The sequence below is a fragment of the Pipistrellus hanaki genome, assembly GCF_964339955.1.
Source record: "Pipistrellus hanaki genome assembly, chromosome: 4".
NCBI classification, from domain to species: domain Eukaryota; kingdom Metazoa; phylum Chordata; class Mammalia; order Chiroptera; family Vespertilionidae; genus Pipistrellus; species Pipistrellus hanaki.
This window is the reverse complement of record NC_140506.1, coordinates 16292812-16318944: the sequence shown is the minus strand read 5'-3', so window position 1 is coordinate 16318944 and position 26133 is coordinate 16292812.

Genomic DNA, 26133 nt, shown 5'->3' with positions numbered 1-26133 from the left:
TATAGTCATGTACTATATGTATTCTCTGTTGCAATAAAAAATGGCATTGAGTATAATTGCAAGAATTAATGACTTTCATTAATATAGCCTTAAATCAAGCAAAGCTCTTAAATTATTTTAATTGCAGCATCCAGTTAAAATATTTTGGTCAATGAGCCTTCACAAATTGTATTAAAATGTGCAAAAATAATTTTACTGTGATATATATCATGCTAATACACATTTATGATAACTAACTTTGAAACGCAATCTTCTCTTTAACCTTTCCTTCTAAATTATGTGTTTATTTCTCAACTTTGAATCTAAGAAGATAGCCTACAATCAGACTCGCTTAGCATTGAAGAAGTAAAAATTGTAAACTCTTTTTCCTCATACACCTAACAAGTCCTTCTGTTACTAGGTCAAATCAGCCTTCCTGGAAATTTCACTTAGCAACTTTAAATTTCACTTAGCAACTTTAAAAATCAAACTTTTTTTTTTCCTCCTCAGTTGCCATGGGTCAGGATTCTAGGATATTGTAGCTAATGGTCAATTGATGTCATCACAAGGTTAAAATCAAGATATCAACTGAGTTATCTTTCTTTATAAAACTTGGGGACCTCTTTATGGTACATGTGGCTGTTAGCAGAATTCACTTCCCCCTGGCTAGAAAACCAAAGTTTCAATTTTCTTGCTCTCCTTGTTGGGGAATGCTGGTAATTTCTAAAATTAGAAATCATAGTGGCCCAGAGCTTGGAAGATTACTTCTCCAAAGCCAACAGAAAAATCTCTCTCCTCACTCAGCTAAGCCAGTGCCATATGTAAGATAGCGCAATCATGGAAGTATTTAATCATATTTACAGGTACAGCTACATTCAAGTGTAGGCACTGTATACAAGGAGCTGAGATCCTATGTGGGTCTTCTTCAAAGTCTGTCTGCATTTCAGCCACACGGGGAAAATGGTCTCCACTTGTCCTGAGAAAATAATGTTTGTCACAGTTCACTACCACCAAATTGGAAAATAGTTAGCATTTACCTCTGAGTAAAATTAAGTGATCAATTCAAGAAGAAACAGAGAGGTTGAATAATTTTTGAGAATTTTTAGTAATAAAACATTTTTATTAGATCTCTGAACATTAAGTGTGAACCATCTCTGAGAACTTGATACCATGTTCTCTCATGAAGAAACACACGATTGCATGTAGAAGTGTATACAACCCCCTCTTGTGAATTAATCCACATGTAACAATGGCCCAAGGTAGGTTATAACTGTTAAACTTATCTATGGAAGATTATCAACTACTTATATAACAATTTTGTATATCATCACTCAAATTCTTTTGCAAATTAATCTCAAAGTTGATACATCTTTAATAATCATGGAAAATTTTGAGAAATGTATTGAAAACTTTTATAATGCCAAATCTATCCCCCAAGTGAAGGAAATAGTAAGGAAGATCCACCAAATGAAAACCAGGACAGTAAATAGCCAAGGTCAAATTCAGAGAAATACCTCCTTCAATCTGTCTTCTTTTTTAATATGTAACTCATTTAATGATGTTACAAATATAACTAGGTGTAGCCAAGGACATTTTTGTCAGGTGTGATAAGTTGTGTTTGACCAACTAGTACTGCCCACTAAATACCTAACTTCATGTATTTCAGTAACTTTTCTGATATTCAGCCACCTGAGCAACATTTGCACTCTTTCTAGCTGTCACTTTTGGGACATGAATTAGTGTTCGCACACATAAATCATTGCAGGAAGTCAAGTGGAACACAAGCAGGGAGCTGCTGGCTTCAAAATAGCCTTATCACCAAATAAACCAAGGAGTTACATTAATTCAGTCCAAATAAATAGATTCTGCTTCTAACTTTCTCGGTTTTGACTATTTAAAAAAAATTAATTTCTAACAAAATCATTGCTCCTAAAAATAAAATGATTACTGTTAAAAATGAAGAATTACCATTACAAATAGAAATACCATTATGATAATGAAACCAAATAACACTACATAATGAGGAACTAGCATCTTAAAATTATTGAAAAGTAAGAGTGATTATAATTATAGACTGATGCTATTATGTAATTCTTTATGTGATCCCTTGAACCAAAAATGTTAGCAGAATTAGAGGCAGTACTGAAAAGGATGGGAGAGAATTTTATTTTAAATCATTTCAAAACTAGTCTAACACATTTTGAAATTTTGTCTTCTTTTCAGAGAGATATTGGTTTGAAACAAAAAGTCTAAATAATGTATCTAAATAACAACTTTACCAGCTTCCTGAAGAGAAGGTAGTTCTATCACCAACACAATCATTAGACTGTCTTCATAGTAGTAGTTATCTTTTATTCTATAACTTCTTTCTAAACAACCTACATTTCAATTTCATTTTTTATCTAGGAAAAGTAAAAATATCTAATGCTGCATTAAAATCATTAAAATAAGTATGTTTAGCAGCTCTCAGTTAATTTTGTAATTTCATTTATTTTTATTTTTTTATATTTTTTATTAAATTATTATCTGTGTACATATTTTAACAATTAAAATGATATAGATAGAGCAGAAACAGGTTTGGCTCAGTGGTGGAGCGTTGATCTGTGGACTGAGGGGTCCCGGGTTCGATTCCGGTCAAGGGCATGTACATTGGTTGTGGGCACATCCCAGGTAGGAGGTGTGCAGGAGGCAGCTGGTCGATGTTTCTCTCTCATCGACGTTTCTAGCTCTCTATCTCTCTCCCTTCCTCTCTGTAAAAAATCAATAAAAATGATATAGCTAGATATAAAGGGGATTTTTTGATAGGTCACATTTAATTTAGGTACTTTTTATGAATACTTATTAAAAAACATTTTACTATTGTTTCTGCAAAACGTTATGTTTAGTTCAGTAAAAGTGAATAATAAAATGCCATTAACAAGAATTTTGATTAAATTATAAAGGATATTCCATAAACAAAATACATTATTAAATCTTTTTTTTTAAAATATATTTTATTTATTTTTTACAGAGAGGAAGAGAGAGGGACAGAGAGTCAGAAACACTGATGAGAGAGAGTCATCTATCAGCTGCCTCTTGCACACCCCCTACTGGGGATGTGCCTGCAACCAAGGTACATGCCCTCAACCGGAATCGAACCTGGGACCTTTCAATCTGCAGGCCGACGCTCTATCCACTGAGCCAAACCAGTCCCGGCCATTATTAAATCTTGTACAGTTAAGATGTTATAAATAAGAAGTATAATAACAATGGTAGTTAGCTTTCAGATACACTAGACTTCTTAGAGTTAAAAAATTTAGTAAAGATACAATAACAGCCAGATTCAAATTGGACAGGTGCACTGAATTCTCAGATATATTTCTTCCTCTTGAAACCTCATGAAAGTAAGTGTGTATAAAAAGTACAGATTTGTGCAGATCAAGAGGACAACAGAGGGCATGTCTGCACGTGAAAAGGCAGAACACAGACACATGGTCATTAACTTAGCAGACACCATTGCTCTGCATTCAGAATGTGCAGAGGCCAAAACAGAAGAGCAGGCCGATTATTGTCACCCATACATGGAGCAGTGAATGCTGCTGCAGAGCCAGATAGGGTCGAGCAGGAGTGAGATGCATAGCATGTAAATGCAGAATCCATTTTAAGGACACTAGGTAAGCACTCCTAGACAAAGACCTGTAGAAAGTGACTGGTTAGATTGCTACATACCCAGGAAAATGCTTATCAGCACCAAGGAGCTCACGGGACATTTAGAAATTACCACATCCCAACTCCAGCTTCTGTTATGGCTCCGTGTCCCTTCTCCCAGTCCTCATAGGAAATCTGAGGGTGCTTTTCTGAAAAACCTAAAAGACAGTGAGGAGTAAACTCTTTCTACTGACATTGAGTGTCCTCATTCAGCATTTCATGAAGTCATCAAAGTGATGAGTGGCACCCAAATATAAAGTGCTTCACCCACACTACATATATTCCTTCATTTCATAACAAAAAACGAATAAATGAATATTATTGTCCAGTGCCTGTCCTAAGTGAATGAATTATGTCAGTAATTATTGAAGATCACTCTCTTTTGGAACATACATTTTGATTGGGGGAGACTGACAAACACTATACATAAAAATACAAAAATTACTTATAAATAAGTTCTATGAACAAAGAAAAATGTGGAGTGGTTTAAGAAGGGTCAGGAGAATTGAGGAGTAAGGAATCACTTATAATATTATTGAGAATGTCTGAAGGGAGATCTGCTTGAGAAGATGAAAATCAAGCAATGATTATAATGAGGTGAGGTGTTGCCATGATAGAAGAGGATTCCAAGTATAGAGAAAAAGCATTGCAAAGGAAACGAGGAGGAGTAGATGAACTAATTTTTTTTTTTTTTTAAGAGAAGCAAGGAAGCTTCTATGGCTAAAGGAAGGTAAGGAGGGAAGTAGTTGAATATCATAGGGAAAATGGAAGTTGGATCCTATTGACCACTATAGAGAATTTACAATATAATTAGACTTCCAAGGAATGGGATAATATAAGGAGATTGCTTCACAGGAAATAAAGGATGTTGGATTTGAAAAGTTACTGGTAAGTTTAGGGCTTTTTATGACCAATAAATAAATTTTTACTGTGTTAAAATTTAGGGATTCTGGGCTTCTTTACTTTATAATAATTATGACCTATGCTGACTAGCTAATGAGAAATTTGATGATATTATAGAGAGTTTCACACACTTTTCTCAATATAAGTACACAGTGAAATTAAAAGTGGAATTGATATGGATCTGGTGTGGTAAAATAAGAAGAAGGTTGTAAACTCAGGATAATGGAGAGATTGTTAATTAATTCAGGTTCTGGATATCATTTGCAGAGTCCCACATGTATTCCATTATTTCAAGTTGTGCTATGGTGTTATTATATAAAAACACTAATGAAAGGTGAAATAATTGAATAGGATCCATGACAAGATAATGGCCTCCCAGAGGCATTTATGCCTTAATCCCCCCAAATGTGTGACTATGATAAGGAAAAGGGTAAAGAGGTATTAAGGTTACAGGTGTAATTTGGCTGCTAATTTTATGACTTTAAAATAGGAAAATTATACTGAATATCTCTCTGGGTGGGACTAGTGACTTCACAGAATCTGTAAAAGTAAAGGAAAGATCCTTTTACTGCAGCTTCACGTGTTTATGTTAAAACTAGAGGCCTATTGCACTAAAAGATTCATGCAATAGGCCTTACTTCCCTTGGCTTTCAGCACTGGTTTTCCTCTGGCACATGAAACCTAGGTCTTTGTTCCAGCTGGAGTCTGCCATCTTCATCTTTGCTGTGGCCAGAGTGTGACTCCTATAGATCCCTCCACACACACACCCCCCCCTCAACCCTCCCCCTCATAGCAGGCATCCTGTCCCATCTGGCAATACCATTCCTGGAACAGCTGAGCAGCCACCATCTTTCTTCTTCTAATCTGCATATTCCCTCCAGATTGGCTGGTGAGAATAGCAGAGTGATGGTTAATTTGCATGTTTCTCTTTTATTAGTGTAGATACCTAGTGCTTTTCTGATTCATGATTGTATGCCTTTAGCTTGACTGCCAAACTAGCTTGATCTCTGCTTAGTGTTTCACAGGGATACAATCAACTTGTTGACCAGACTACAGTTTAATCTAGAGGCTTGACAGGGAAAGAGTATACTTGCAATCACATTAAGTTGCTGGTAGAGTCCACTGTTTATAGATCTCATGGCAGCTTGCCTTTTTGGGCCAGCAGGCAAGAGTCTCTGAACTCACCTTTAGACTTTCCAACTGATTAAGCCATTTTACTCTTGATAATCTGCCTTTTGATTAATTTAAAGTGGATTGATTTGGGAATATAAACTAACCAAAGACATGTCATTCATCATTTTGGCAATATAATGTAACCTAACATGAGAACAACACCAGATAATGAAGGCAATGGGGCCATGTATGATAGTATTTGCTTACATGATTCTGTTTTCATCTTTAAACTATGGATCATTTTTTACTCTCTTGTTTATCACTACCATTCTAAAAATTCCAGGAAGCTATATGAGAGTAGGTTATCACTGATTATGTGATGTTTATAGTGATCCTTTAAATCTAGAAATCCATTTCCTAGTTCTGAAAATTGGTTAATATGATTTATCTAATTATTTCTATGCCTCCAATTTTTTTCTCTTATACTATTTTAGTTTCTCATATTTCTTGCCTCTTTTTGGTCTTTAATAATCTACTATTCATTTGTTTTAATATCTACTGTAATGTTCCCAATTTCCAATATTACTGGAATGTCTCTATTTCATAACACCTTTGCCTTATTTCTGAAATTAAATATAATACCATTTTACATAATTATAAAGATTTTTTGTAGGTCATCTTTTCCCCCCCCATTATATTCAATGTTTCTCTGGGATCTCTCAGAAACTTATTTTGCATTTGTTAGTTTTAATCTCTGACTTTTACTTAGAGGGGTTCTTCAAATATTTAAATTTGTTTAGCTGCTCATTTATAGGTAGAGAAAAACATAAAAGCTTTGAATCAAAGCTTTCTGTTTCAGGTGGAATTAAGTTCTGTGCCTCACTGTATAATTATAACTCTGTAGCTTGTATCTAATTGGATCACTTCCAACAACATGGTTTAATGGAATTTTTAAAAATTTCTCTGATTTTACCTTGTGTTATCTGTCTTGCTCCAGCCAGAGTGAGTTTTGTTTTTAAGGTCTCTGTGATAAGATTATGTTCACTGCAAAATCCAGAATTAACTTCCTTTACTTTTTTTTTTTCCCCTAACCCTAATCTTAACCGTAACCCACTCCTGCATTTGGGGCTCCTGGCAGCCTCTGCACCTGCTGTAGTGTCACCCCCTGCCCTGGAACTCCCTTTGCTTTAAAGTTCATACCATAATGTAATCTGCAAACCCCTTTGTGGTGTAGTTACACATGTTCACAGGTTCTAGGAATGAGGGCAGGAGATCTTTGGGAGATCATATGCTATCAACCATGGGGTTGTTCAGCTCCTTGCAAGGTAAACTTCTTATCTCCTACCTGTGTTGGATAAGCCTGGCTGCCAATATTGGTGGTTTTGTGAGAAAAGAGGTTCAGAATTGTAATTAATCTCCTTGCTTTCAGGTTACTGTGTACACCGCATTCAATTTTCCTGTTATCTCTGCATTCACACAGTGTCTAAACCGATTTCTCCAACTTTTTCTTCTCCATGTTTCTACCAGGAAGGTGCAGCTCTCTGGATTTTCAGTGCTGGGTGGAGATTCCCACATCTATGCAGGAGTTCCCGCGTTATGCACACAGACACAGGAACAGTGAGCTCCCTCTGCTCTGCCAAATAGCTTAACCCTCATTTATTTTCTTTCCACCTTCTGAAACTGTCACTACCCCTTTGCCTGCTGATATGTTCTCTTCTATGTACCTTGTATTTATCGCTTAATGGTGTTTTCCTTTTTTTTTTTTTTTTTTTTCTTTTTTTTTTAGTGAAGAGTTAGGAAAGAGTGGCTTTAACTAAATGTGTTTAAGGTTTAATTGAAAGTGTTCATTTGTTTTCATATTCTTCTTATCTATTTTCAAGTGATATAGCTGCTCTCTCATACACTTCATGTTTAAGTATAGTTGTAATTTTTTTTTAATTCCATAAGAATTATTAGCTGAATGGTTGCTTATAAGTATGTTGGTATATGCTACTTCTGAAAATGGAAGGAATGTTCATATGTGTATGTATGTCTTTGCTGAGTGTTGCATTTTTTTCTGATGTCTAATGCTATTACATAAAGTTGAATGAATAAAACTGGAGCTTATTTCTTCTTAAAATATATTGAGGTGTCTTTGTGACATTATACTGTGTTGCTGCTAATTTAAAAGTTGTACTTTTATTATTGTTAGTCATAGTAGTTTTTCATTTACTGATTTAAAAATATACAATACTAATCACTAATCACCTATCCTTTGTTCTTTTGTATTACATTTTTTAATGATTTTATCATCTCAGTTTTGTTCTGAACTGCTGTGAATATGTTTTTTTCACTGGTGTCTTATTCTTCTGTACTTGGTATTGTTATTTAAACCCCCTTATATAATATATTTCATTGCTTTATCTTGGTATCACAGGTGATATTTCACAACTGCAAATTTAGCTCAACATTAAAAATCCATTTACATAATTCATCATATTTTTGGATATAAAGAGAAAAAAACATACCATCTCTATAGAGTGACAATGGGTATTCCTTAACATAATAAAATGTTATTTTAGCATTAAAATCCTAATTCCACTCAAAGTAGATTTTGTTAGACAATCTTCTGATTACCTGAATGTGTCTTTTTTTATTCATCCTTGGGCTTAAGAGTTAATAGGCTATTTATGAAGTTGTCTTGTTCAATAATTTAAACATGTTACTTGATTTCCTGCTATAATGTTGGATATATGATCAGCATTTGTTTTTTTGTGCAAAATAATTTCTCCTTTGGTGCCATTTAAGTTTCTTTTATCATTGATAGTCCTAAATTTTACTATAATATGCCTAGATTTTTGCATGCATTTTATTTAAAATTTTAATATGCACTGACATATGTATATTTGAATTCTGTGAAATTTCTAGTTAATAATTTATTATCTTTATTTTCTCAGAAATCTTATTATGTGAACTAGAGGCCTGATGCACAAAGATTTGTGCAAGAATGGGCCTTTCTTTCTCTGACTGCCAGCACCACCTTCACTCTGGCCAGAGCCTTCTTTCCACTCCAGCCAGGAGCTGACTTTCCACTGTCCCACACTGCCCAGAGGCCCAGAGCAGCTGAGGTAGTGTGGAATGCCACGGCTGCTAGGTACCTGCATATGCAAATTAACCCACCATCTTTGCTGGGTTAATTGCATACTCACTCTTGATTGACTGGCGGGTGTCTCAAAGGTATGGTCCATTAGCATGTTTCTCTTTTATTAGTGTAGATAATATAATAAATAATACATATACTTATAAATTAATCCATAAATAAATAGTTTGACAATTAATAAATAATACAAAAATGTAGTCTGTTTAGCTTACTCACAACTGTATACCTACCCTTGCCCACCCCTGTTTCTCTGGAGTGTTCTGGAGTGAGACATTTATCACTCTTTTGAGGAGCAGTGGCTCATCTCTAATCTTCTTCTGAAAGTTAATTCATTGTTTCATTATAAATAGGACACCATGGCCATTTTCTCTTTTACTTTGGATTCCTTATAATGTCAGTCTCTTTATATATTTATATTTTATATTATTTTTATAATCTTATGAATATTCACCTCTCTCTCTCTTTTTTCCTCTCTCCCTCTTTCTTTTTCTCCCTCTTTCTTTCCCTTTCTTCCTCTATCCCTCCTAACATTCAGCTATAAAAGCAGCTCTTCATTTCTGGGTCACCCTCATTTTCCCTTGACTTCTCAGTGTTAGCTGTTACAAGTGGGTCTGTGAAAAGTGGAACTAAATGACTTCTGCTATTTTCTGTAACACTTTCTATTAAGAAAGGATAGAGCAAGGACTCATATGTTAAAACAAGATAATTTCTAATTTTTCAGGAGCAGGTAGAATTGAGTCCTAGTAGTTTCCTTGGCTTCTAAAAGTTATTTTATATAAAATTTAAGGTCTCACAGATGATGACATTAGAAATTAACTTTGTCTTGTTGGTGAGAGATCATGAAAAGGATACTCTGTAGAGTGATATAGGATGTAGTATGAGAATGACTTAAATCCTTATAAAAATTACTGAATCATTGTAATATGCAATGTGACTAATTGCCTTGGTTATAATCTTAAATACTCTAACCTCTCTTACTGGAAGCCCAGTTTTCTGACGACAGATTTAAAGACATCTGTATCAAAAACTATTTATTGATTATAATCCTTGATTTCTTCTGTAATATAAAACATGTTTATTTTTAATAGTTTAATATTAATAATTGATTTACTTCATAAATAATTTAACTATATTAAGTGTAAACACATCTTACTATACTTCTAACTCAAGTATAAATGTCTTATTTATCTGTTATTGCACATCCTAAGAGTTAAAATAAATGAAAATGCAGACTGCTATGAAGAAGTGTAATTTTAGGTTACCAGGGTTTTGAGTCACACAGCGGAGGTCAGAGGGTACCTTGTGTGGTCACCTGGGTTGCAGATTGTGATGACCATCCCCACCCTGGAGGAGCTAGACCTTCAGGTACAGTGACCTGCAGAACTTGGCCAAGAGTCTGGGCCTCCGGGCTAATGACTCCCAACTCTACTTCTCCAGTGGGACCTCTCCCCTCAGCTGCATGAATGCAGACAAGTTGCTAAAAGCCTTGAAAGTCCACGTGAAATGGAAAGCAAGAACACTAAAAAGGAAAAAAAAACAAAAAAAATCAACCTTCTGCATCCTCTTGGGATGAGACCAACCTACAGATTAACAAGATGAGAGGAAACTAGATGGCCAGGTCACCAAGACAAGGAGAGGGCCTGGGACTCTCCACAGGAATCCTGACTCCCAGCAGGATCATGCAGATGTAAGAACAAGTGATCCCACTGAGTTCCAGAATCAAGAAAAGCAGAAAAACCAGGCTCTCAGAGCTCCTGCAGAGCCTTCTTCACCAGATGAGAGCCAAAGAGACAAGAATACAGTGCCCTAGAGGAATAAATGGTAATGATGGTAATGGAGATGCAGAGACCTTCAGAAGGAAAGAAGTCTGTCTACTCAGATGGATTTTCCAAATCTGGAAGAAAAAAAAATAAAAGAACTGCAAGCACAACTCCAAACTTTCCGTAGCTACCTGAGGCCCATTTTAAGGAAATGGAGTGTATTGATTAATATATTAAGAGAAACAAAAACAAAAACAAAAACATTTTGAACAACACAATTCCCTTAACGAACTGAAGAAACAGTTCATCAACTACAAAGTGGTGGCAACTCCAGCTGGTCTCCAAGGAAGACGCTCTGTGGCTTGTCCTCCTCTCCTAAGGCAGGGCCCAAGGCGCTGCAGATCGAAGCACCTCGTATGTAAAGGGTCAGTCAAGTGCTCCACTCTCTCAGCAACTAAAATTAAAGTCACGTTTTCAGCTGCCATGAAAGGTAATGAATACAAGCGTTCACTGACTAAGACGCTGGCCAGAAAGTCTCCAGATGTGTCCATGTCTGAGGATACTCCTAAAGGCCAATCTCTTTCTAGTCTGCTTATTTTACAAGTTACAGGGCCATGTTGCAATGTGAGGATTGCTGCTTTAAGGATTACTACTCTGTCAAACTTCAATTTTATTTAGTTTATGGAAAGTCTAGAGTTGCTTAAACATATCCATGTTTATTGCACCTAAATGGAGCTTCTGAGTTTTGTACTGCTGCTTCATATTTTCATGAATAATTTTTTTCTCACACAAAAAGTATTTCTCTATTCTTTACTTGTAACTCCTAGTTCCCTTTGCTAATCAAAGTCACATACACAAAATATTTTGACAATTAGAGCTCAAGTTTCTAGTGAGCCATTGTACATCTCTCTCAATTTGCTTCAATCATAGTTAATCACTTCCCTCAATTCTACTCAATTGTAACTCATGGGCAGAGTTACCAAGCCTTCTGTGCATGGTAAACCCCTTGGGAAACACAATCCATGTATGTATGTATGTATGTATGTATTTATTTATTTATTTATTTATTTATTTATTTATTTATTTTTGTCTATTTGTTTGTTCGATGACTTGTTTATTTCATTCCTTAGACATAGGCAGTTTTCTTTTTTATTTCCTTTATTTTCTTTTATTTCCTTTTTTATTTCCTTTAGTTAAGCAAAAGTAACATTTATTGAGAGATAGAGGGAAGGGAACCAAGTGGCTTGTGGTTGGAACCTCTTCCTCTAGGAGTAGATATATGCTGTGCTGGCTTCTCATTGCTTCTTACACTGAAACTGTCTGTGGAGGGGAGATAAGTCTCTGACTGTGGAGAGGAGAGGAAGCTCTCTGACTTTGTAGAGGTGTTGGTTCTGCCCTGCCCACTTGGGTGCCCCAGCAACTCCTCCCTACTTGGGTGTGGGACCTGGCAGTTTGCCTTAACAGCCAGTCAGAAAGCTGTATCCTATTATTCCTGGACTTTCCTATTTTCCTTTAGTCCCTTGGTCCTGTCCCTAACTACCTATCTCTCTTCTATCTCACTTTCCACATTAAGCCTAAAGTATTTCTTTCCTAAATCCATACTGAGCATTTGCTTCCATTCTAGTTTAATAGAGAATGTTGTTCATATCATTGGTACTTTCTCTTTCCCATGACAGTATTGAATTTTCTCCTTACTTTCTTTTCACACAATTCCAGCCATCACATTAAATTTCTAGTCTCACTTTTTCCTCTTTACACCTTGGAAGCTGTGATTTCCCCCCTTCATATGTATAATTCAAGATAAATTTGTAATATGGAGTGCACTCTCAAAATGTATTTGAAGGGGCTCTTCATAAAATGAACTTGATAGTAATGGTACCATCAGCTCTAAGTTCTATAACATTTCACAACTCTTTATTAAGTGGGATGGGAGCACCGTTATTTATTTCAATGCAGGAAACTTCCTATGGTAGAAAAATCTTCTCACTGCAGAAGTACTGTAATCTTCTTTAGAAAGCAAACTAAAATAAACTATCTGAGTAAACCTAACCTTTTGGGGGGAAATTATCCACTTTTCTGTGAGATAACAACATGATTTGCCCTTTTCTTTTATAATAACACACTGTCAATAAGCATTCCCATAGATATTTAACACTCTCACTCAAACCTGTGATGTTTCTAATACCTGTGTACAATGCTGCAAATCAATCCATTTCAACATCAAGATGTTTCTTTCTTTCGGGAGACCAAAGGGAGAGCTGGAAGAGCTGTATGTGTTGAAGTAATTTGATGAAAACACAGACCATAGAAAAAGAAGCAAAGCATTTGAAGATGAGCAATGCACAGACTCGCTGCAAAACGCACGCAAACCAAAAACCAGAAGCTTCAGCTGGGTGGAAAGCTGGTGCTGGCTGAAGCCTTCCTATAATGCTCCTCTCTGGAATCATCTGCTCTGGCTGCACTGTGCTGCTTTGCACCAGTTGACTGCACCCCTTCTCTTGGTACCCGTTCACACCCATCTCACACCTGGACTCTAGCTATGTAGAAAGAAGATCTAAGCAGAGATCAGGTCATTATTGGGAAAGGTCATCTGGCTTATATTCTTTTGAAAATGTTCTGAATTTTGCAGAAAAATCCCTATCTGATTGCCCTGTTTGATTTCAGCCCTCTATCTGAATCTACAATAGTCAGAAGTTTATATATTCCTAGTATAAAGAAATATTATGGCAAATTTTCCCCATTCTTACAACCAAAGCTTACAAGTTATGTTTTGGGAAAATTGCTGTGTCCCCTATACTGAAACATTTAACAAGCACCTTGTAATCCTCTCTCTCTCTCTTCTCTTACTTTCCCAACTATTTCTTATAGAAAGACAGCCCTGGGAACACAAAACTCAATTTTGTTTTCCATTTTACTACTGATGTATTATAGTAGGGGCAATCTCTGTTTTCCCTCCTTTTATCTCTTAATATAGAATGTAAAACCAGCCCCAATTGGCATTTCTTACCTTTGTAATCACCCCTGAATGCATACTTCAGCACACTATTTTCTGTTTTTAAAATCCTGTTAACCCCAAACTAAGCTCAAATATCTTTCTTTAAAATTTTTCCATTGAAAAAAGTTTGCTCTTCTCTTTTTTGAAATCTTCTGACATAATTTTTCCTCTGTTCACCATGTCTGTCAGCTCAACTTCTAATACTGTTAAGCTTTTTCATTTCCATGATTTTTAGTGCTTTGCACACAATTTTATTATAGAACTTATTTATATTTATAATTATGGTTATATTAGTTTTATATAATTACAAATATATTTTCATACAGGAGTCAATTTGAAGCCAGAATAAATCCTACTTGTATATTTAAATGTTCAGCTTTTCATAGTTTTTTATTATTATTTTGGGAATAAAAAAATAATTCACCAGAGTAATATTTGATATAGTGCTTCTTTTTACTCTTTGTTAAATTTTTAAAAAAATATATTTTATTGATTTTTTTTTTTTTTTTTTTTTTTTTTTTTTTTTTTTTTTTTTTTTTTTTTTACAGAGAGGAATGGAGAAAGATAGAGAGCTAGAGATGTTGATGAGAGAGAAACATAGACCAGCTGCCTCCTGCACACCCCCTACTGAGGATGTGCCTGCAACCAATGTACATGCTCTTGACAGGAATCGAACCCTGGAACCTTTCAGTCCGCAGACCGACACTCTACCACTGAGCCAAACCAGTTTCGGCTCTTTTTTATTTTTTTATTGAATTTAGAGAGAGGGGAAGGGAGGAAAGGAGGGAGGGAAAGAGAGAAAAAGAACGAGAGAAAGAGAGAGAGAGAGAGATTTGTTGTTCTATTTATTTATGCATTCAGTATTGATTCTTGCATCTAACCTGATGGGGTGAAACCCACAACCTTGGTGTATTGGGATGACAGTCTAACCAACTCAACTATCCTTCCAGGGGGCTTTTTTTTTTTTTACTCTTGCATCTATGACAGCTTTTGGTCACCTTTCCATTTCCTTTGTGACCTTGAAAAATGAAGCATCTGTCACTCACATTCTCAAGTTTCCTCTATCAGCTAGTTCTTAACTTTATGTACAAAAATATACTCTACCACAAATTATTAAAACAACTCAAAGCCTCCAAGATATTGGACTTTCTTGGTTGTAATCACCCTGTTTCATCTCTCTTTTTCCATTCCTGCCAAATTTCTTGTAAAAGGAACCAAATCTTTTCTTTCTATTAAGCCTTTCATCTTCTCAGGCAACCAAGCTACTGAGCACAGCTCAGGCAATTTGTGCAATCTTACAGGTTGGTGCACTGGAAATTTATGGTTTGCAGGCTCAGATGGGCACTCAGAGAAGCTCAGCCAACCTTCTCCTTCCACTTAGTAAGGTGTCCACTGTAATTCACCTCAGCAGCTATTCTTATATCTAAACTTTTTACTGTTCCTTTCCCAGTGCCTCCCTTAGTCCTCCTTACTCTCAGCACATGGCTGGAGTGGGAATTAAACTTGAAAACTTCAGCTCCCTATTTCTCACATACATCCCTTTAATCCTTTAATTTAAATGTAATTTATTTTTGCCTCCTCCACCTGTTCTAATTATATGACCCACAAATTGAGTATCTGGGTTATTATTTTTTTATTATATTTCCTGCTGACTTCTGAAAACAACACTTCAAGAATATGGGCTTTGAGACAGTTACTAGTTGTGTGTCATTGGACAAAGCAATGAAATTCTTCAAGCTTCACTTTGTTTAGATGTAAAATAGCTTCATGTCTATTCAGAGAATAGTAAATAAGATAATGTTTACAGAATTATTAGCTTAGAAGTTGTCATGTAATGAGGACTCAATCACTTACAAACTGGAAATTATTTTATTGTCATTTATTGAATAACTAATATACATACATCAGGCACAATTCTGAGAAATACTAGGGGAAAATGTTGGAGAAATCCATTTTTTTCTTTATGGAGCTTGCCTTGTTGTAGGAACTGCATATAAAAATAATACATAATTAAGGAATGTTGGATTCTATAAGAGAAACAAGAAAGAAAATAGAGAAGAAATGTATTCCATTCATCTTCTCTAAAGTCAACTATCGTAGTTGGAAATTTAGTCTTCCTAAGCTGCACCTCTCCTTAGTAGGTTGCAAAGTCATGCAGAGACTTTACTTTGGAAGGTTTCTCAACATTAGTTAATCCATCTCATTGTCATTGTAGCCTGGTTCTCCTTTCTTATTCCTGAGAAGACCTTGGCAATGGTCTTCCTAGCAATCCGGATTCTCACCAGAGTCCTGTTTCAGGACAACCTACAACCTTCTTTTAGAATGATGTTCCCAAAGCACAGTTCAAAGTTCATTATGTCTCTGTTTAAATAGATAGATAGATAGATAGATAGATAGATAGATAGATAGATAGATAGATATAGATATAGATATAGATATAGATATAGATATAGATATAGATATATATTGTTCTCCATTAGCTGATTACTCTCATCCTAGCATCCATAATCCTCCATACTATTCCCTAGTTTTCAGTCATGCATACCTTCAGTCCCCATGGGTTCTGGCCCTCACTCCATTTTGAACTCCCAACAACTTATCCCATCTCCCACTCCCTTTTACACTTAGTTTTCTGTTATCCCTCTCTCCTCTGTTGCCTTTTCATCTGCCTGTAAGATCTACTTTATTCTCATTTATAAGAATCATTGCAAATGTCATGTTTTTTATAAGGTCTTTCTATTGTCCTAAGGGGGTTTGATCTCACTTTTGAGTACTTGTTGCTCTTTGATCTACTGGTTAAAAAAAAAAAAAAAAAAGAAAAGAAAAAGGCTTTAATCACTTTCCTTTGTATTCTGCTTACTTAAGAACTCCTTATCTTCTCAGCAGCATGTAGCTCCTGAAAGATTGACTAATGCTACTGCAGTGCACTGAAAATACCAAGAACACAAATAAGCCCCCTTTCTCTTCTTTACTTAATTACTTTTCTATTACAGAGAGTATAAGACCTGATACAAAGAATTGCTCAACATGTATTTACTGAAGAGTCAATTAAATCAAGAAAGTTTGCCTCTAATAAGAAGCGTTATAACACCATGTGATTTGGACTTTAATTGAGTGTAACTCCATGATCATACACACATTATGGCCTTCAACCCCAACTACTATCCTGTCTTCATTTACAAAGCACTTTAGAACATGCTACAAACTTTTCTTTGTATTAGATGAAGTTGGAACTACAACGACTATGGGCTGGAGTTTAATTTCAACTCAAAATTGAGATGTAATTAAACAATGCTATACAATTTACTTTAATGGGTGCCAATAACGCATTATGAAGAAAAAGGAAATGAAAGGTTGGTTGACCAAGAAGTGTGAACATGAAATTGGTAACTATCTTCTTGTTAGAAATTCAGAGAGACTGCATTTCTAGGGTTTGCTAAGTGTTGAAGGAGGTCATTAAGGGGTTGACCCTCCAGCTGGACCTGGGCAATCCAAGGCCCCTCACCATCTCCCCTTTCCTTGGAATGTATATTTTGCCCACTTTTCCCACAGTGGAAGCCTTCACAAGAGTGCAGCCTTGAGAGGGCCTTGTGTTGTTGAGACCACCTGTATGGTAGCTGTGGAAAGAACCCAGTTAAGATGTCTTAATAAACTATGAAGATTCTGGAGGGTGTGTGGCAGGGAGATCTATCCATCTTGCCTCACTCAAGACAAACCCATTTAGAATGGTCTCCTCTTTGATCTCTCCTTGCCCTCAAATTGGGGACAATTTGAGAGAACCAACACCAAGTTGATTCCAAATGCACCCACCCCTGGAAGCATGTGGGAAATGAAAAACTAGTTTGGGCTTCAATATTGTTTTATGCATTTTAAAAAAATATGGTCAATTATAGCAGCTGAATAGTGAACATGTCACTTTAAGAAAATCATGCATTGAAGGGATGAATCAGGTGTGAAATGCTTTATTGGATACATTCAGAGAGATCCACTTGTAGATTTATGCTGCCGAACAGAATAAACATTTTATACACTTTATTCCAACTCAGGCTCTAATTTAAAAATATCTACAAATGTCACTCCCCCTTTTTTTTCTCCAGAGAAACACAAATAAAAATCATTAATTTTTTCCAGAATAAAAATGAATAACTTTTAACAGCAATCAATATAATGGGATATTTTTTAATTGATCCAAGCCATACAGGCTACTGAAGGCATCATTATTTCTAGCAAAAGGCTTTGTCAGTATTTGCAATTGTGCTGGTGAATTTTTCCCTACGTATTTGAATTACAAAGATTTTTGTCATACAAACAACTCCATAGAAATGTTACCAGATGATGAATAGGATGTGCAGGTGAGTCATGATTAATTAATAGCAGCTGGATCAGAATGGTTACGTTTTTTAAAATACAAAAATCTGCAATCACACTAAGCTTGCCTTGAATCTGCTCTCTCAAGCCCTATCTCAAGGGGAGATAAAATGATGAAAAATACTTGGCTAAACTGCTGGCAAAACTCTTATTGTTTGTACCTCTCTTGGAAAAGACTCTTGGGACTGACAGTGCAATCCTTGCTATTGATTGGCTGGTTAAATAGAGGACTCTTATCTTCAGACAGGCTAGATTGATTATACAGCAGCAGCAGGAGCTGAGACTCAGCGCTGAGAGAGCGGCAGGGTGAACGCAGACAGAGGGGGGACGCAGGTGGGGAGGGAGGCAGTGTGAGTTCCAGAGCATCACCGTGACTGCCGATGCCGATTGTCTTGCTTTCTACGTGGCTTCCTCAGTCAACAACTTACTGAGATGCCTTTTCTCTAACAAGAGGATGTCAGCTCCGAGCCCCAGCCAGAAATAACAGACTTCACCTTGGAATAGTTCAACTCACTCCTGCATCGCTAAAGAGGATTTTTAAAAGAAACAGAAATCAAGAGCTCCTTCCTCCTTCCAGTCTCACTTTGTTCCAGAATTGAACAGAAACAGTTTCATGCTCCAGGTAAGGAGACTCAAATCTTATTTCTGGAGTCATTTTTAGTCATTTGTAGTAAAATGCAGCAGAACTGTGCATGGTTTAAAAGCCGAGTTTGCAATGATGTGTTAAATTCAACATAATATACAGGCATTTTTATTTAGAAATGTGTGATGAATGGTTATAGAAACATATATGTACATATATACATATTTATATATATTTTAATAAGACTATTTGATTATAAGTTTATGTAGAAAATATTCTGTATGAAGAGGAGAAATAAAGTACTTACTAAAGGAGCATTTTTGGTGACAACCTTAAAATATGTTCACATATATTGTTCTTAGCTCTTAAACAACTTTGAGAAATAATACCATAACACGAAAGGGCCATTACTGTGTTAATTGCTACAATTATCTTTCATGCAGACATAGAAGCTAGTGTGGACTTTTAAATGTTTATCCAGGATTAATGTATTTTTCTGAATCTGTCATTTGATTGCAGTCTTAACTCTTCAACATAAACATGGTAAATGATGAACATTAGACTGTCATTCTCTTATGGCTAAGTTATTGATGGCTAGCATTTGGTGTTAAGAAAGTACTGAGCTAAGGCAAAGAAGTAAGACTCGAGATGTTAAACAATTCCAGAGTTTATAGCTAGAGCTGCAGTTGCATCAATTACTGTTTAAGTGTCATTGATGGTGGGCTCTGGTAAAGTGTCTGTGAATATATAAAAACTTTGCATATATTAATTTTCTACAGATAGGGAATGTGAATAATGGGACAGGAATAATGAGCTGGGCAATGCAGTAATCATGTAGTTGATGTACCTTAGGCTGAAAGGTCACAAATGTCATTTGCTAAAGAGACACCATTGTGATATCTGATAGAAAGGGTAAACTTCATCTTTACTGGAACTGAAGTGATTTGTGAGATGTTTGATGTCAACTTATTTGCTTGCGGAGCTACTAAGGTGGATATTTTACCCTGAGAGCTTCTCTGGTTGACTTTTGAGTGAAGTTCCCTGAGTCACTCCTCTAATCAAAGACCAAACTGTCATCTGTGATAAGTAGGCTAAACTTTAAAAGATGTTATTGAATGTTTTAAATAAGAACCTGATTGTCAACACTCATCAGAGCAATATAGCTGAGCATAGGAATATCAGATATTCTGAGTTGCTGTGTTTGTGTGTGTGTTTTCCCCTTGTTTGGGATGAAATAACTGCATATTTGAATAACTGAATTTGTCATTCATTTTTTCTTCTAAATGTAAAATAATGTTGAATGCTTCATAATATTATACATATTAAAGCTACCTAGATATTTATATTTACAATAACCATATCAGAGAGAATGATTATATTGTTATAACTTTTTAAATTATAGGTTTTCTAAAGGAATATAAATGTACATTAGAGAATATTGATTTTTTTTTGTATTGAGTCATTTAAAAATTATATTTTTTAATTAGTTTGATAAACTAATGATAAACTATTGAATGAGGAAGGCAGGAGAACTATAGACCATACATTTATGTATATAGTAGCAATACTATATGAAATTCACACACAAAAATCTATTATAACCTTGTTTTGCAAATTATTGATTTGCATACATTATATTAATTATGCTAACTTTTGTGCAACTCATAAAAAGTGTGCTTTTAATCCACCCATTTTATTGTTTATGCCAAAAATCTGACATTTCTGAATGAAAGATATAATTAAGGTATAACTAATTTATCTAATCATTTAATAAGCAAAGTTACAGAAATCCTGTAATTTTTATTACTACAATTTTAGGTGCCTATTTATACAGCACAGTTTTTTATCACACTTATTTATAGGTTATATAAATTATATACATTAAAGGAAATCTCAATTGTATTGTGTGTGTGTTTTTCTGAGACAACATCTTAGTACTACGTATAGATGAAAACATCCATTCTTAATTTTGTTTCTATCTATAGATGTTTTTCCTTTAAAATACATCTTTTAAATTTCTAAAATTATGTGCCTCTGACATTTAGACATCATTCGCCTTAGCTTACCTTCATTATTACTTTGATTCTCTTTTTTGTTACCTTAGAAATTCTATAATTACTCCTAAAAGGGAAAAGACTCATTTAATAGAAAATGGTCACATGATTGAAAACAAAGGCAATTCTTTAAATAACTCCTCACACTTAAAAACTATGTAATAAGTGCACCTCCTGCATTCTATCCAGATCACTGTTCTTCAGCACAAGATTCAGGAAGAACAGGTATGCTAACATTCATGTGTATGAATGCTAGTCAGAGTCTGAAATGTAGCCACTTGCTTAGTTCAGTTTAGGAATTTTCACTTTTCCATGCATTTTGAGAGGGCCCGATTTGACCTTTTATTCAACCTTGTATTCACTTCCATGGTATCAGATGTCTGCCCTGATTGCTCATGGTAACCACAGTGAACCAACAAGAATTGAGAAAAGTACAGTCTGCTCTGCTTTTTATTGATATCTGAACCATTAGGGGGCTCTTTCTTCCTGTGTTATACTCAGCAAACCACTGAGAGTGGTTATACAGCTTTCATAAAGTATTTTCCCTATTTTTAAGATGTGAACGATGCCTGAAGGAGCATTTTCTACCCCCACAGAAGGAAACATTTCAGATCACTAAGAATTATTTATTTATACAAGGAAAGTGCATTTATTCTATGTTTTCTAAATTTATCATTTAAAGATTATTATGTATATTTAAAAAAATAATGGATTGAAGTATTAAAATGACTGATTTTAGGCAAATTTAGAGATTATATGTTTTGCAACTAGTATCATAATAAATGTTAAAGTAATGAAAAAAGATGAAGGGGAAAAACTTATTTTACAGTTGTCTGCAAATTTCTGTGAACAGCACAAAGAGAATGAGTGACTCATGCAATTTGCTTTCAGAAGAGAATAGCAGGCAGGCAAAATAGAATATTACTTGTTTTGCAAAAAAATAGACATGAAAGGATTGAAAACACTAAGATACTTTTACTATCCATACACATGTAGGAAATGTATATAAATTCCAAAAGTTTTTCTTCATCACATTATATAAAATCTTCATGAATAAACACAGAGTTGATACAAAAGTAAATTAGGAGGGAGTGTCTTTCCCATATCACTTTTGAAAGCCATAAATATTGAATAGGACCACAGACTTTCTTAATAAATGGATACACATTTCTTCCAATTCCACAATAGCTAAAGATGTTTGCTTCTTTTCTTTTTATTGAATTTATTGGAGTGACATTGGTTAATACAATTATTTAGGTTTCAGAGGTATAAATATATCATGCATCATCTGTATACTGTATTATATATTCACCATCTCAAGTCATCTTCTTCCATTGCCTTTTATCCCCCACCCCATTACTTACCCCACTCTCCTTACTGTCTGGCAGTCACCATGCTGTTGTCTGTATCTATGAGGTTTTTGTTTTGCTTTGTTTTTTTGTTTGTTTGCTTTTTACAATTTTTCAGCCCTTCACCTATTTCACCAGCCCCCCAATTCCCTCTTCTCTGACAGTTGTCAATCTGTTCTCTATGAATATGTGGGACAAAATAAACTAACAAAATAAAGACATACTCATAGATGGAGAACAGACTCAGAGATAAAAATGTTTTCTGAGTACATGAGTTTTGGGGGAATTAGACATGCATTTAATAATGTCCAAATGCAAAAGCAATCTATTTAGTGGCTCTAGGCTTTTCATCAAATTATGCAAGCTCCATGAAATGAGAAAGATGTGACATACACCTTCTGAGAAAAACGTATTTGGGAAAGTGAGACAAGGGGAGAGATTCTAAGCAATGAAATATGGACTTTCCCTTATTGAGTGGCTCAACTTATCAGGGTAGAAGAATAATTGCTTAAAGAAAATAGGATTTGGAAATGGCACATTATTTTTTTCTTTACTGGTGTTTTGAAAGTAAACTTCTAAGGGCTTTATTTTTTATTTGAAAGTTTTCATGCCTTGATAGGGCAGAAATTTTAATGCAACTAGTATAATATATACAATTGTTTAGGGATCATTCCATGTCTACCTGGTATACGTTGGCATTCTTTTTCACATAATTAGGTCTTAATGATATGAATTATTAAATAATTAGACTTGAGTGGGAATACAAATGATACATATTAGATTTAATCTGCATGAAAATATTTTTTGAACTCTTAATTATTCTAAGGAGATATTGTTTTTTATCTATTATTTAAAATTAGCATGGGCCGAAACTGGTTTGGCTCAATGGATAGAACATCAGCCTGCGGACTGAAAGGTCCCAGGTTTGATTCTGGTCAAGGGCATGTACCTTGGTTGTAGGCACATCCCCAGTAGGGGGTGTGCAAGAGGCAGCTGATCAATGATTCTCTCTCATCAATGTTCCTAACTCTCTATCCCTTTCTCTTCCTCTCTGTAAAAAAATCAATAAAACATATTTAAAAAAATAAAAATAAAAGTAGCATGGTACGGTACTAGGGATGGAGAAAGGGACTAAAATGGAAAATAAAACAAAGAAATGAAAAACCAGTGACTGTACATGAATTTTTCATGTTGCAAAATTTTGCCCAGAACCAACAGGTAAATATAACAATGCATGATACATTTTTATATTTTCTATATAATGGTAAAGGAGTGGAAATACCACTGGCAGTAACATTTCTATACCTCACGTGGTATGAGGAGAAAGCTCTATTGAGATGTGAGAAGTAAGAAAATTGGTAATTGTTGTGAGTAACTGCTAATATTATTGGGTTAATATCAGATATTCAAAGGAAACAAGATAGCTCATTCCTATTGAGTGTAATCAAATGGATTGAGAATGATGATGCTAATAATTGGAAAGTTTAAATGTATTTATATTATTGTGGTCACTATTACCAATGAACTGCATTGCATTCTCTAATAATCATTCCTTGGCCTGTTCGTCTTTGTGAAACTATGTCTGTGTATGGTTGGGTGAGAATGTGTGTTTAAATATAGGCATAGTTGTTTTATAGAGTTCGAATAACATCTATACTAATAAAAGGGTAATTAGACCAGAGATCTTCCAGATATCCTTCTAGACAAAGCTACAGTGGAAGGCGTTAAGGCAGAGACAGGTAGGGGTGATCAGCCCACAGAGGGGAATAGTTAGAGGTAATCAGGCTTGCAGGAGGAAGAAGTTTGGGAGTGATCAGGCTGGCAGGAACAGGTGGTTAGGGGTGATTAGGCTGGCAGGTGAACAGTTTAGGAGCCTGTAGTCCTGTAGGATTACGCCTAAACCAGCAGTAGGACATCCCCTGAGGGGTTCTGGATTGGAGAGGGTGCAGGCTGCACAAATTTCATGCACTGGGCCTCTAGTAAAAATATAACAAGCCACCTTTACTCTGTTCTATTCAATATATATTCAAGTTCCTACTTTAATAAATTATCCTCACTGTATCTAATTATTTCCCTACCATCAGTACACACAGACATGTACACAGACATGATGATTATCTCTAGTTATTCTATATTAAAATTTGACCTTAAATGAGTCATATTATGCTTCTTCCAGTGAATATTGCTTCCTGTCCATTAGAACTGTGTTTTGAGTCATGTAACTGAATGCTTGCACCGTGTTGTTTACTGAGTTCCAGTGAGTGAGAGGAATGTGGAACATGGTACTGAGACTAATGGAAGATAATATATTAGAGGTACACATACAATTTATTAATCACAGACTCATGTATAAATATAAATAAGAATGAGTGCTTATTCTTGGCTACTAGATATATACTGCCACTCATCTCAACTTATTTCTCTCAGCTTCGCTTGGCAAAAATAAAGGAGGTGGAAGATTCAGCAGTGAACCATAGTGTATAACAAATAACATTTTAGAGCAGGCATGGCAAATGGGTTTTGCACATCTATGACATATACATTTTTTAAATGAATAGGTTTAAAATTTTAGATCAGTTTTAGGTATACTGAAAAATGAGAGAGAAAAACATCTATTCCCTCCCTCACCTCCATCCCCCCTACCCTGCCCGTTCCCTCAGTTATTAATATCTTGCATTAGTGTGGTATATTTGTTAGGATGAATGAGTCAGCGTTAATAAATTATTTTATCTAATATCCATAGCTTACATTAGGGTTCACTCTGTGTCTTGTATATTCTATGGGTTTTGACAACTGCATAATGACATACATCCATTATTATGGTTACATGCAGAACAGGTGCACTGCCCTAAAATCCCCCTGTGAACCTCCTCCATCTCCTTGAGTCTCTGTTTTTACTGTCTCTATTGTTTTGCCTTTACAAGAATCTCATATAGTTGGAATCATATGGTATGTATGCAGTCATTTCTGATTGGCTTCATTCACTTAGCAATATGCATTTAAAGTCCCTCCAGGTCTTTTTTGTGGCTTGTTGGCTCATTTCTGTTTGTTTCTAAGTAGTATCCCATTTAGGGGTGTCGAACTCAATCAGAGAAGGGGCCAAAATCTAAAATCCAGCCTAAATCTCGGGCCGAATGGTTTACTGAACAGTCATAAACTGACAATGTCATAAACTGACAGCGTAGTGCAGTGATGACAGCGCGGTGCGGGCCAAATTGCAAGGCCTGGCGGGCTGGATTTGGCCCGTGGGCCTTGTGTTTGACACATGTGAACCACAGTTTGTTTAACTACTGAAGGAAATCTTGTTTGCAATTGCAAATAAAGCTTTCATAGACACCTATGTGCAGGTTTTGGTATGGGCTCGTTTTCAGTTTGTCAAATACCAATGAGCATAATTGCTTATTCATATGGTAAGAGTGTATTTAGTTTAGTAAGAAACTGTAAAACTGTCTTCCAAAGTGGCTGTGCCATCTCACATCACCACCAGCAATGAATGAGTTCCTGTTGCTCCACATCCTTGCCAGAATTTGGAGTTGTCAGTGTTTTGAATCTCAGTCATTCTAATAGGCATGTGTTATTACTTGGTTTTGGCATATACTCTTAATTGGTAATAGCTACTTGTGCCATGTTGAGAATAATCCTAAGGCACATCATGGATCTTCAGGAAACATGTCCAGAATCAATTGACAAATCCTTCCTTGCCAAATTATGTTTTGTTTTCACCTTTGCTGGATAGGATGTGTGTGGGAGGGAGACAACAGGGGAAAATTGTAGTCCATTACTTGTAACATGTATTTGCTATTCATGATATAAGGCTCTGACAGAATGAAACTAGAGCAATCAAATAATTCAATGCCACATTTATCAATTATTGGATGTTAATAATTTTCTATTTTTAAGCATTAAAATTAATTATGGGACATAATTTAATAAATTCAGTTCCATATTGCACTTTCTAGCCATATTTATTTGAAGTTAGAAATATCTGGCATGATATTGCCTATAAGAGGATATCTGAAATCCTTAAGCAGATGGAGAGTCTTCATATTTTGACCTTGACCAAAGTTTCTGACAACATTGCTGATTATTCCTAACTCAAGTTAAGCTGTATTTTCTCCATCCCCAAAGAGCTGTCTTTTAGCATTTAGTTTCTGCCTATGATAATCATCCTGATTTGATTGCTCTTCTTTATCATCTCTACTA